General features: G+C 57.6%; 1 protein-coding gene across 7 annotated transcripts in view; it reads left to right on the top strand.

Annotated features, from left to right (window-relative positions):
• IQSEC3 (IQ motif and Sec7 domain ArfGEF 3) overlaps positions 1–13142 on the top strand; it is a 219305-nt gene that overhangs the window by 19006 nt on the left and 187157 nt on the right. The gene's annotated exons all lie outside the window — the stretch shown is intronic.

The following is a 13142-nucleotide window of genomic DNA, read 5'->3' as shown; positions in this document are numbered from 1 at the left end:
GACCATGGACAGGGAGGGAAGAAAGGCATTAAGATTCCCTGCTGAGTTTGTGACAAAGGGCCCTTTTGACTGTATAAGTGGGGACCCTGTGAAGACTTGTAGGGGTCACTTTATTTCCCCCTGTGCACTATTTACTTTTAAAGTCCTCTGGGAAGCTCCCATTCCCTCTCACCTTTTCCTGATTCCTTCTCTCTTCCCCACTCACCAACCATCCTTTCTTCTATCTGCCCCACAGTCTTCAACTTGATTTATTTATTCATTTATTTTATACCTCTCTTTTAGCCCCAATTCTGACCCAGAGTGGTTTACACTGTTCTTCACTCCATCTTATATTCACTGCAGTCCTGTGAGGTAGGATAGGTTGAGAGTGTATGGCTGACCTAAGGACACATGGCAAGCTTCTATAGCAATGGGGATTCAAAGCTGGGGACTCTAGTATGACAGTCTAACCACTTCACCAAGTTGGCGTTTGGCTTTACCTCTCCTCCTCTGGCAGACTTTCCCTGTGAAAAGTCTGGCCAATTTGAGTGACTTGGTAGCAAGTCATTCAAGCAGGTTGTGTTGTCGTCACTGCAGAGCCTAAGTCATGCACGTTGTGTGGAGGCTGCAACTAGACCCACTGCCACACATGGGTGAGTCTCACAAATTATATGGTAGCAACTTGTAGCTGCTAGAGCTGGCTCCAATAAGTTCTCCTTCCAGAGTAGGATAAAAGGGAACATGGATGGACTGGAAAGCCAAAGTAGTCCTGGTAGGGACCCTTGGTTCTGTCTTTTACCATCAAAACTGAAGGTTTGAAGGCTGGCAATACTATTGTGTTGCCTAGCAATAGAGTTGCCTAGCAACCTCCACAGTGGCCACAGATGTCTGGCATTCATTTCTTAAAGGTACAGACTCTGCCACTATTATTTGGTGGGGTGAGGGTTAACCCCCAATGTATTTTTAAAGATTTCAGTTTTTTTCTGCAAACCTGGGGCTTTTCTCAGGTTTATAGAAAGATCTATCTTTTTATGATCCAATCTCTGGAGTCATTCATTCATTCATTCATTCATTCATTCATTCATTCATTCATTCATTCATTCATTCATTCATTCATTCATTCATTCATTCATTCATTCATTCATTCATTCATTCATTCATTCATTCATTCATTCATTCATTATTGGATTTTTATACCGCCCTCCCCCGGAGGGCTCAGGGCAGTGTACAAATAAACATATACAGACAGGGGAAAGTTAAAAACAGTAAAATATAATACAAGGCCTGTCTCCCTATTAAAACCAATAACAGCAATACAGCCAGCATCCGAGAACTAAAACCGACCCCCCCCCCCCGGAAACCCAAAAGGTTCCCACTAAAATGGGCTACATAATTAAAACAAACAGAGAACAAGGGGAGGAGGGGAGGAGACCGGGGGCACCCTCAGCAGCTGACCCCCCCCAAAAGCCCGGTGGAACAGCTCAGTCTTACAGGCCCTGCGGAACTCACCAAGGTCCCGCAGGGCCCAGACAATGTAACTATCCACAAGGTAACTATCCACACGGCCATGTTGAGAATAAGATATACTGATACTACCAGTATGTTAGCTGGTTTTTTGTGGATTCTTTCCATGGAACTAATGTAACATTTATATGGGCAAGTCATAATAACATAAGAACAAGCCTGCTGGATCAGACCAGATTCCATCTAGTCCAGCACTCTGCTACTCGCAGTGGTCCACCAGGTGCCTTTGGGAGCTCATGTGCAGGATGTGAAAGCAATGGCCTTCTGCTGCTGCTGCTGTTTCCCCCGAGCACCTGGTCTGCTAAGGCATTTGCAATCTGAGATCAAGGAGGATCAAGATTGGTAGCCATAGATCGACTTCTCCTCCATAAGTCCATGCAGATCCATAAAATCTTATTGTTAGTTCAAATTTTGGCCACGTAGTGATTAGGTGGTAAGATGCAATTATTACAACAGCATACTGGCATGAAACCCATGTAAAAGCCAGATTCCACATCACTCCAAATAAAAGGCACTATGTACCTAACAAGAATATTCACAACTATTCAACATTCATTGAAATTTTTCATTTCATCCTTGAGTGTGGCGTTCTGAATCAAAAATGCAAATCTACATTACAGGTGTGACTTTTAAGCTCAAATCTTGAAACAAGCAACAGAAATGAAATTTGCTATTCAAGGAGCTGTCAAATACTACATACCATTACATGTCAAATGTTGAATATGAAATACCACTGCATGTCAACTGTTAAATTCTGTCCGTTAAACATCATCAGCTGTCAAATATCAACTGTCATCTAGCAATAGGAAAATGAAATACCATTGGATGTCAAATGCAGATATCACATAGTCTCTGCCTGTTTGGGAAACAATTATGATCACGATTCACTGATGACAATTTTGAGGCTATAGTAGCCAATTAATTTGAACCCCACACCAAAGCAAGTTTTTGATTACTGCATTTTAAGAGCCATTGCCTGTGTTGTTTTTTCAACATTTCCATTGCAAATCTGAGTCTGCAGTGCTGGGTGACAGATGCATACTGCCTATTTATAAGTCTGAGGACAATAGCATTCCATTATCTGGAAATCCTTGTTGTCCAAGTTCATTGTGTTTGTTCCAAGTCAGGATAACCCTATGAAAAGAGTGGTCCTGTTTATTCAATTATCTGAATCAACTGGTCATGTGAGTAAACAGGGGCATACTGTCTTGCACAATGACCTCAGCTTATATCGCAGTGAGAACAAGAAGCTCAGCATGACGTGAAGAGAATAATCATATCTATGCCACATAAAATCATATCTCCATGGGAATTATTCTCTTCTGGCAAAGAGATATGGGCTTACAGTGGCACTGATGCTGTGACAAATGCCAGCCAGAAGGGACAGGGAATAGTTGTTTAAGGAATGGTCCTCCAGTGAAATTCAAGCTGAGCAGAAACCACCTGATCAGAAACCACCTGCAAAGTATCTTAGCCAAAGAGGTCACAGCTTGGTGTGGAGGACTGGAAACTGTACAACAAATGTCATTGGCTAGAAATAGTCTTCTAATGCAGGAAACATCAAGGTTTTGTTTGTGCTACTAATGCAGTACTTTGAAAGCTAATAGGACTTTATAGGTTTACTTGTCTGACATTTGGGAATGGTGGATTATATGGCATGAGGGAGGCCTAGTTTGAACATACTGTACACCTGTCCCTTCTGGTAAATTATGTCTCTGGATAATTTTTTTATTTTAGTGGGAAGGAGGCAGGAATCTCTCTTGTACTGATTCAGATCACTATGATGGTTCCATGAGCCACTACGGTCATTTGCCTGGTGTGGCTTTTTAATCCAATAAGACACACCAAGAGTGGAAAACCATTTTTTTTATTTTTAAAAGAAAATAGGCACAGAGGGGCTCATCACCTTAACTGACACCCTCCCTCTGTGGCAAGATTCAAGCAGTTGTGTTAAATAGCTTTACCTTAAAGGGGCAGCCGCCATCCCCTTTATATTCACATTGAATTATTTTTTCATGTGATACTTCTGTTCTTGCCCCAAATCAAGTAACCCTCCTGTTATCTCCAGGCCTGCATTGGAGATAATATATTCCTCCCCCTCATTTCATATGCACTCAAATTAGGGGTGTGATTCTTACCATGCTAATGCGACATTTCACCTACTGCTCTGGCTTCTGGCAACTGACCCTTGAGTTTACCAGGAAGTTCACGTTCTTATCTTATTTTAGGAATCCGCAGATGGAAAGGTCGCTTGTTTGGTCAGTTGATATTTGCCATTCTACAGTCTTTTGCAGTCCACAGTGGAAAATTGGACATATACATAAAACTGAGCTGGAAAAAGTGTTTTAATACCTGTTCTTCTTTGACTAGCTCTGAACTCTGCTAATAACTGGTCCATCAAAGTCAGTATTACTTACACAGACTGGCAGCATCTCTCCAGGATCTCCAAAGTGATCTTCCACATCACCCACTGCCTGATCCTTTTAACTGGAGGACTTTCTGTGCACCAAGGCAGGTGCTCTACCACTAAGATTATAACTACAGAATATCACCTTTATTCCTAAGCAATGGAAATATGTGCCCTTTACATGCATAATTAGTGTACAGTCATATTTTCATTGTTTTATAATAGTCATTGAGGGACAAATTATACATCACACTGGCTACAGGTTGCCCCTGGCTACAGGTTGCCCCAGAGTCTATCTATGGTGAGGTCTTATCTAGATCCAGGCCATGGTTCTGTGGAAGGAAGAATCATCTCTTCTGGCCAGTGCTGTTTTCTTCTGTGCAGAAGAAGGGGGGAAAAGACCAATACCTGTATGGTGCCTGCCTTTTTTCCTACTGCTGCTTAAAACATCCCAGGGGAGCTATTTCTTTTCAGGGACATTCTGGCCTGTGTAAGCCTCCCTGCCTCCTAGCGCTAAGTGACATATCTGGAATTCCAGTTTCAGAACTTCTGCATGATGTGTAGTTTGGTCCTCAGGGGCTCTGATGAGTGACGGATGCCAGATGTACTCTTCCTGTCCCGCAACTTTGAAGTCCCATGACTTCCAGTCAAATGAGTGCAGTTCAGTGGGTCCTATATTGTGACTTAGGTGTTAAAGGTGAATCCCAGGTATGGAAGAATTAAAGTAGTCCACTGGCTACTTAATTAAATAATCCATTGTAATCCCATTTTTGAGTGTATCATGAGGTCTGGGGGCTTACTTAGAAAACAAAAGAGGGGGCTAGGATTCTAAAAAGTAGATGAGCTCTGTCAGATTCCTAGGGGAATAAATGTGCCTGTGGTTTTACATAGCCTAAAGCAGTGGTGGCGAACCTATGGCACTCCAATTGGCCATTCTGGCAGGAGCTGATGGGAATTGTAGTCCATGAACATCTGGAGTGCCATAGGTTCACCACCACAGGCCTAAGGTGAACCATGACAGTGGACAGGAGGGTAGCTTCTGATGGAAAGAAAACTCTCTGCAAGATTTGCATTTTGTTCCCTGTCAGCTATGTGCTTAGGGAAGCTAAATGGTCTCAGAGTCTGCACATAATGTATAATTGCATAAACTTGAACAAATTTTGTGTTGGCTCATGTGATGGGTTTATTTCTGGAGCTGGAGCCTAAAACTTTAAGGTACATATAGTTTCTTCTTGGCTTAGAAATTGTGTTACCAAAGAGAATGTTCCCCAACCTTTACCCCTCCTAGGCAAAATGCGGGCTTTCCCAGCTGTTACTCAGTTATGTGTTTCAAAAGTGATGGATTTTTGAAAGGGGTGCCACTCAGCAATTTGGAATCAAATCTGTCAGTTTTGCATATGGAATGTAACAACATGGCATAGTGGAGCAGATAAAGGGAAACAATAAAAGCATTTAGGAAGTATTGGCTAGAAGGGTGTGTGGTAATTATGCATTATTGCATGAATAATAACTTCTTAAGGATTTTGGATGCCCCTGGGATTGAAAAGGGCAGGGACGGGGGCAAGATATCGGGTGATCTCACCAGACCTCAGAAACTTAGTATAGCTAGTAGTTGAATAAACCATTAAGGATGGCTTTATAGAGGAAGGAAATGGCAAACCATCTCTGCTTTACACTTGCCTGGAAAACCCCTTGCTGGGGCTGACCTAAGTCTGTCAACAGTCTTTTTGTAGAATACAGACAGCCAGGGCTCAGTAGCTGAAGACATGCTTTGATTGTGGGTTCAGTTCCCACAACCCCATTAAAAACTTGCCCCGGGGGCGGATGCTGAGAACCGCCATTTATTCTCTGCCTGTGATCCAGAAGAGCCACTGCTTGTAAAACTAAACTGTGCTGAACTAGATGATATAAAGTAGCTTCATGTGTCCTGAGAGTGAAAAGGAAACATCCAGTAGTCTGAAAATGTTCTCATTGGGACACAGTTATTATTTTGTGATAGTTTGGTAAATCGTTTAATGTCAGCTCGAGCTGATGAATCAGTGGGGATAAAGTTCTAATTCACAGGCCGGAACACGGAGAACATGCTTGGGTTAAGGTATGCACAATAACGTAAGAATTACTTGATCTGCTGGATCAAATCAAATATTAGTGATTCCAGGATTATGAAATGATTTGGAAAAAGCTGTTTCCCTAGCCTTTCTTCAGGATTGGGGTTGCAGGCTACATCTTATGCCATCATATATATTTTTGAGCATACTCATTAGCTCGTTTCAATTCTTTGCCTAATGCTATGATATTTGACAGATACAATAATATCCCCTATGAGAACAAGCTATGCCAGTGTAAAATGGCTGTTGTCGAGACTGTCCAACATGTACTTTTAGAGTAAGAACATAAGAACAAGCCTGCTGGATCAGATCAGAGTCCATCTAGTCCAGCACTCTGCTACTCGCAGTGGCCCACCAGGTGCCTTTAGGAACTCAGTGTTCTATATATGATCTTCCACGCTCCATGTATGTTCATCCTTTGACAGAGAGGTTAAATATTGACATGTCACCATCTGTTATGAACTTTCTACTCAATGGTTCTTGTGATCTTATCTGTGAAAACGTTGCGAGCTTTCTGAAGCATTACCTGGCTAAGCGTAATTATTCTCCACAAAACAGTCATGGTTAATTTAGCTCTCTTTGTGTTCTGTATACAGGGTCTGTATGAAGATATTTAATGCATATTTTAATGTATTCTAATGGGTTCAGTTAATAGATAAACATTCCTTTTGTGTTTTTAATATTGTAATATTGTAATTTATAATGCCAATAAGGGCTTCTGTCTGTGTCTTATATACATATTTTTTTGCTGAAAAAATAACTTAAAAATGCTGGTAAGGTATTCTGACTGTTTTTTGATTTGGTTTTCCCAGTGCACACACTTAGTTTCTACATGGAAATCCAGTGACTGCTTAAAGACTAACACTATTTATTCCAGCAGGAGCTTTTATGAGTCAGAGCTCATATCTTCAGAGGCTATAATTAGTAATTTTATTGCTAAGGTTACTACAGGACCTAGCAGTATAAACTTAGCGCTATGTTATATGTATTCAGAGTTGGTCAGAGTGTCAGATGAGGATCTGAGAGACTGAAGTCCCCACTGGACCATGGAATCTTACCTGCCTCACTGGTTTGCTGTTATGAAGATAAAATGGAGGCAGAAAGAATGATGTTGTAAGCTAGTTTGGGTGTCCACTGTGGAAAAATGCTGGGTATCAATTACTAAATAAAATTAAAAGCCTGTTTTGTAGCTGGTTTTGAAGGTGGTGAGGCTTTCTCTGCAGGGGTCCAAGGGTACAAGCAATCCAAATGTGTATTCAAATAAGATATTTTGAAAATTATTTTGGTCAACTTAGATGTGTCTCAAAAGGCTGGAGCTGCAAAAAAAACAACAACTCCTGGCCTGATTTCCACCCACTTCCCTGTTTTTAGCACCTAATTAATAGTATTATTTACTCTGAGATAACTATAACAGAACATGGGCGCACAGATGATTTGATGGAGTTCAGATGAAAATGAACAAATTTAGTGTGCCTTTAAAGCAGGGGCATAATCTTTTGACAACCACTGAATAAAGAACCTGACAGGTCAGTCTGTTTGAGCTTGACGCCCCTGACCCATAGGCAAGTACCATACAGCTGTCTGATTTGTTTATTTGGATCATACAAACTCATCCTTCCTGACCATACTGGGTGCTAAGTGTATACAATACAAGGGGTGTGTGTGTGTGTGTGCAACTAGAATAACCAAACAAGCAAATATTTGAACACAATTTGGCCAGCAGTCACGGACTGTATAATTTGTGAGTTGACTAAATCTACAATATATACACTAAAGGGGCTGTGACTCAGTGATGCCCCAATACACCTTCAAGTAAGTCTCACATACAGACAAGGATGCAGTCATGAGAACCAATCAGCACTTATACAATTGCTTCCCTAACCTTTACAGGGTTAACTATTGACTAAATATTGAATATTGAAAACCCAACATGAGTGACCAGCTTGCAGATATGCTCTGCCTTCAAAAATCTTCAAAGGCTCATGAGTGTGTGGTATCCACAATGTAAATATATATATTATTGTTCACTCCCATATTACAGTCCCAAATCTAAAAGGCAGGGTTCCATTCGACTTACTGTTAATGCAGGTCACTGAGTCATATTTAAACTCGTTTTTACAACAATCTGAAATAGAATACACACACACACACATACATACATGAGCAGGTCCCTGTTTCAACAGAGATATTCTATTCTAGTGTGTGTAAACAACAAAGACAATACTAGACAAAGAAATTATCAAGTTGGACTTCTTTTGACTCTGCAAAGCTTTCTCTTGCTGCAAAAATGTCCCTGGAACGACAGAACTCTGGCAATCATTTAAAGGTCAGAGCTCACCTTCTCACAGGTGTTAGTAACTAAAGTGGTACAGTTCATAAAAAAAGCAGAACAGTCTAGGTTGGAATTGAGTCCCAAAGGATATCTAGTTCGTAGCCTGTGAATGTAGAATGCTTCGATTCTATGCATTTCTGGTTGTATGTTGGTCTCTATTATGGCCTCTTCCGCACACGCAAAGTAATGCATTTTCAAACCACTTTCACAACTGTTTGCAAATGGATTTTGCCATTCCGCACAGCTTCAAAGAGCACTGAAAGCAGTTTGAAAGTGCATTATTCTGCATGTGCGGAGTCTCTTTCTTCTATGGCCCCTGAGAGTTTGGCTGTAAATGATACATTGTTTAGCATGGAGGCATGTAGATATGTTTGGCAAAGTTTCTCGTGTAAGGTGGTTATTATGCTTCCATTATGTATTTGAGCAGCAGTGTCTAGACAGTGATTTTGTGTGTGTGTGGGTTCGTTCTCAGTCAGGTTGACTGTGGGATGGAACTGAGCAGAAGCTCCTCTGACCTTTGGAAATACTGTTCATTTCTTTCCTTCCCATTTTAGACGTTGTTTTAGACCAGGGGTAGGGAACCTGCGGCTCTCCAGATGTTCAGGAACTACAATTCCCATCAGCCTCTGTCAGCATGGCCAATTGGCCATGCTGGTAGGGGCTGATGGGAATTGTAGTTCCTCCCCCCCCCCACCCCCCCCCCCCCCCCCCCCCCCCCCCCCCCCTCCCCCCCCCCCCCCTCTCCCTGTCCCCCCCCCCCCCCCCCACCCTCCCCCCCCCCCCCCCCCCCGCCTCCCCCTCTCCTCCTCCCCCCTCCCCACCCCCCCCCCCCCCCACCCCCCCCCCCCACCCCCCCTCCCCCCCCTCCCCCCCCCCCCCCCACCAGCGACCCCCCCCCCCCCCACACCCCCCCCCCCCCACCCCCCCCCCCCCCCACCCCCCCCCCCCCCCACCCCCCCCCCCCCCCACCCCCCCCCCCCCCCACCCCCCCCCCCCCCCACCCCCCCCCCCCCCCACCCCCCCCCCCCCCCACCCCCCCCCCCCCCCACCCCCCCCCCCCCCCACCCCCCCCCCCCCCCACCCCCCCCCCCCCCCACCCCCCCCCCCCCCCACCCCCCCCCCCCCCCACCCCCCCCCCCCCCCACCCCCCCCCCCCCCCACCCCCCCCCCCCCCCACCCCCCCCCCCCCCCACCCCCCCCCCCCCCCACCCCCCCCCCCCCCCACCCCCCCCCCCCCCCACCCCCCCCCCCCCCCACCCCCCCCCCCCCCCACCCCCCCCCCCCCCCACCCCCCCCCCCCCCCACCCCCCCCCCCCCCCACCCCCCCCCCCCCCCACCCCCCCCCCCCCCCACCCCCCCCCCCCCCCACCCCCCCCCCCCCCCACCCCCCCCCCCCCCCACCCCCCCCCCCCCCCACCCCCCCCCCCCCCCACCCCCCCCCCCCCCCACCCCCCCCCCCCCCCACCCCCCCCCCCCCCCACCCCCCCCCCCCCCCACCCCCCCCCCCCCCCACCCCCCCCCCCCCCCACCCCCCCCCCCCCCCACCCCCCCCCCCCCCCACCCCCCCCCCCCCCCACCCCCCCCCCCCCCCACCCCCCCCCCCCCCCACCCCCCCCCCCCCCCACCCCCCCCCCCCCCCACCCCCCCCCCCCCCCACCCCCCCCCCCCCCCACCCCCCCCCCCCCCCACCCCCCCCCCCCCCCACCCCCCCCCCCCCCCACCCCCCCCCCCCCCCACCCCCCCCCCCCCCCACCCCCCCCCCCCCCCACCCCCCCCCCCCCCCACCCCCCCCCCCCCCCACCCCCCCCCCCCCCCACCCCCCCCCCCCCCCACCCCCCCCCCCCCCCACCCCCCCCCCCCCCCACCCCCCCCCCCCCCCACCCCCCCCCCCCCCCACCCCCCCCCCCCCCCACCCCCCCCCCCCCCCACCCCCCCCCCCCCCCACCCCCCCCCCCCCCCACCCCCCCCCCCCCCCACCCCCCCCCCCCCCCACCCCCCCCCCCCCCCACCCCCCCCCCCCCCCACCCCCCCCCCCCCCCACCCCCCCCCCCCCCCACCCCCCCCCCCCCCCACCCCCCCCCCCCCCCACCCCCCCCCCCCCCCACCCCCCCCCCCCCCCACCCCCCCCCCCCCCCACCCCCCCCCCCCCCCACCCCCCCCCCCCCCCACCCCCCCCCCCCCCCACCCCCCCCCCCCCCCACCCCCCCCCCCCCCCACCCCCCCCCCCCCCCACCCCCCCCCCCCCCCACCCCCCCCCCCCCCCACCCCCCCCCCCCCCCACCCCCCCCCCCCCCCACCCCCCCCCCCCCCCACCCCCCCCCCCCCCCACCCCCCCCCCCCCCCACCCCCCCCCCCCCCCACCCCCCCCCCCCCCCACCCCCCCCCCCCCCCACCCCCCCCCCCCCCCACCCCCCCCCCCCCCCACCCCCCCCCCCCCCCACCCCCCCCCCCCCCCACCCCCCCCCCCCCCCACCCCCCCCCCCCCCCACCCCCCCCCCCCCCCACCCCCCCCCCCCCCCACCCCCCCCCCCCCCCACCCCCCCCCCCCCCCACCCCCCCCCCCCCCCACCCCCCCCCCCCCCCACCCCCCCCCCCCCCCACCCCCCCCCCCCCCCACCCCCCCCCCCCCCCACCCCCCCCCCCCCCCACCCCCCCCCCCCCCCACCCCCCCCCCCCCCCACCCCCCCCCCCCCCCACCCCCCCCCCCCCCCACCCCCCCCCCCCCCCACCCCCCCCCCCCCCCACCCCCCCCCCCCCCCACCCCCCCCCCCCCCCACCCCCCCCCCCCCCCACCCCCCCCCCCCCCCACCCCCCCCCCCCCCCACCCCCCCCCCCCCCCACCCCCCCCCCCCCCCACCCCCCCCCCCCCCCACCCCCCCCCCCCCCCACCCCCCCCCCCCCCCACCCCCCCCCCCCCCCACCCCCCCCCCCCCCCACCCCCCCCCCCCCCCACCCCCCCCCCCCCCCACCCCCCCCCCCCCCCACCCCCCCCCCCCCCCACCCCCCCCCCCCCCCACCCCCCCCCCCCCCCACCCCCCCCCCCCCCCACCCCCCCCCCCCCCCACCCCCCCCCCCCCCCACCCCCCCCCCCCCCCACCCCCCCCCCCCCCCACCCCCCCCCCCCCCCACCCCCCCCCCCCCCCACCCCCCCCCCCCCCCACCCCCCCCCCCCCCCACCCCCCCCCCCCCCCACCCCCCCCCCCCCCCACCCCCCCCCCCCCCCACCCCCCCCCCCCCCCACCCCCCCCCCCCCCCACCCCCCCCCCCCCCCACCCCCCCCCCCCCCCACCCCCCCCCCCCCCCACCCCCCCCCCCCCCCACCCCCCCCCCCCCCCACCCCCCCCCCCCCCCACCCCCCCCCCCCCCCACCCCCCCCCCCCCCCACCCCCCCCCCCCCCCACCCCCCCCCCCCCCCACCCCCCCCCCCCCCCACCCCCCCCCCCCCCCACCCCCCCCCCCCCCCACCCCCCCCCCCCCCCACCCCCCCCCCCCCCCACCCCCCCCCCCCCCCACCCCCCCCCCCCCCCACCCCCCCCCCCCCCCACCCCCCCCCCCCCCCACCCCCCCCCCCCCCCACCCCCCCCCCCCCCCACCCCCCCCCCCCCCCACCCCCCCCCCCCCCCACCCCCCCCCCCCCCCACCCCCCCCCCCCCCCACCCCCCCCCCCCCCCACCCCCCCCCCCCCCCACCCCCCCCCCCCCCCACCCCCCCCCCCCCCCACCCCCCCCCCCCCCCACCCCCCCCCCCCCCCACCCCCCCCCCCCCCCACCCCCCCCCCCCCCCACCCCCCCCCCCCCCCACCCCCCCCCCCCCCCACCCCCCCCCCCCCCCACCCCCCCCCCCCCCCACCCCCCCCCCCCCCCACCCCCCCCCCCCCCCACCCCCCCCCCCCCCCACCCCCCCCCCCCCCCACCCCCCCCCCCCCCCACCCCCCCCCCCCCCCACCCCCCCCCCCCCCCACCCCCCCCCCCCCCCACCCCCCCCCCCCCCCACCCCCCCCCCCCCCCACCCCCCCCCCCCCCCACCCCCCCCCCCCCCCACCCCCCCCCCCCCCCACCCCCCCCCCCCCCCACCCCCCCCCCCCCCCACCCCCCCCCCCCCCCACCCCCCCCCCCCCCCACCCCCCCCCCCCCCCACCCCCCCCCCCCCCCACCCCCCCCCCCCCCCACCCCCCCCCCCCCCCACCCCCCCCCCCCCCCACCCCCCCCCCCCCCCACCCCCCCCCCCCCCCACCCCCCCCCCCCCCCACCCCCCCCCCCCCCCACCCCCCCCCCCCCCCACCCCCCCCCCCCCCCACCCCCCCCCCCCCCCACCCCCCCCCCCCCCCACCCCCCCCCCCCCCCACCCCCCCCCCCCCCCACCCCCCCCCCCCCCCACCCCCCCCCCCCCCCACCCCCCCCCCCCCCCACCCCCCCCCCCCCCCACCCCCCCCCCCCCCCACCCCCCCCCCCCCCCACCCCCCCCCCCCCCCACCCCCCCCCCCCCCCACCCCCCCCCCCCCCCACCCCCCCCCCCCCCCACCCCCCCCCCCCCCCACCCCCCCCCCCCCCCACCCCCCCCCCCCCCCACCCCCCCCCCCCCCCACCCCCCCCCCCCCCCACCCCCCCCCCCCCCCACCCCCCCCCCCCCCCACCCCCCCCCCCCCCCACCCCCCCCCCCCCCCACCCCCCCCCCCCCCCACCCCCCCCCCCCCCCACCCCCCCCCCCCCCCACCCCCCCCCCCCCCCACCCCCCCCCCCCCCCACCCCCCCCCCCCCCCACCCCCCCCCCCCCCCACCCCCCCCCCCCCCCA

Source organism: Sphaerodactylus townsendi, linkage group LG06, assembly GCF_021028975.2.
Source record: "Sphaerodactylus townsendi isolate TG3544 linkage group LG06, MPM_Stown_v2.3, whole genome shotgun sequence".
Lineage (NCBI taxonomy): Eukaryota > Metazoa > Chordata > Lepidosauria > Squamata > Sphaerodactylidae > Sphaerodactylus > Sphaerodactylus townsendi.
Note: the sequence above shows the minus strand (reverse complement) of the source record. Positions and strands in the feature narration are given on the sequence as shown.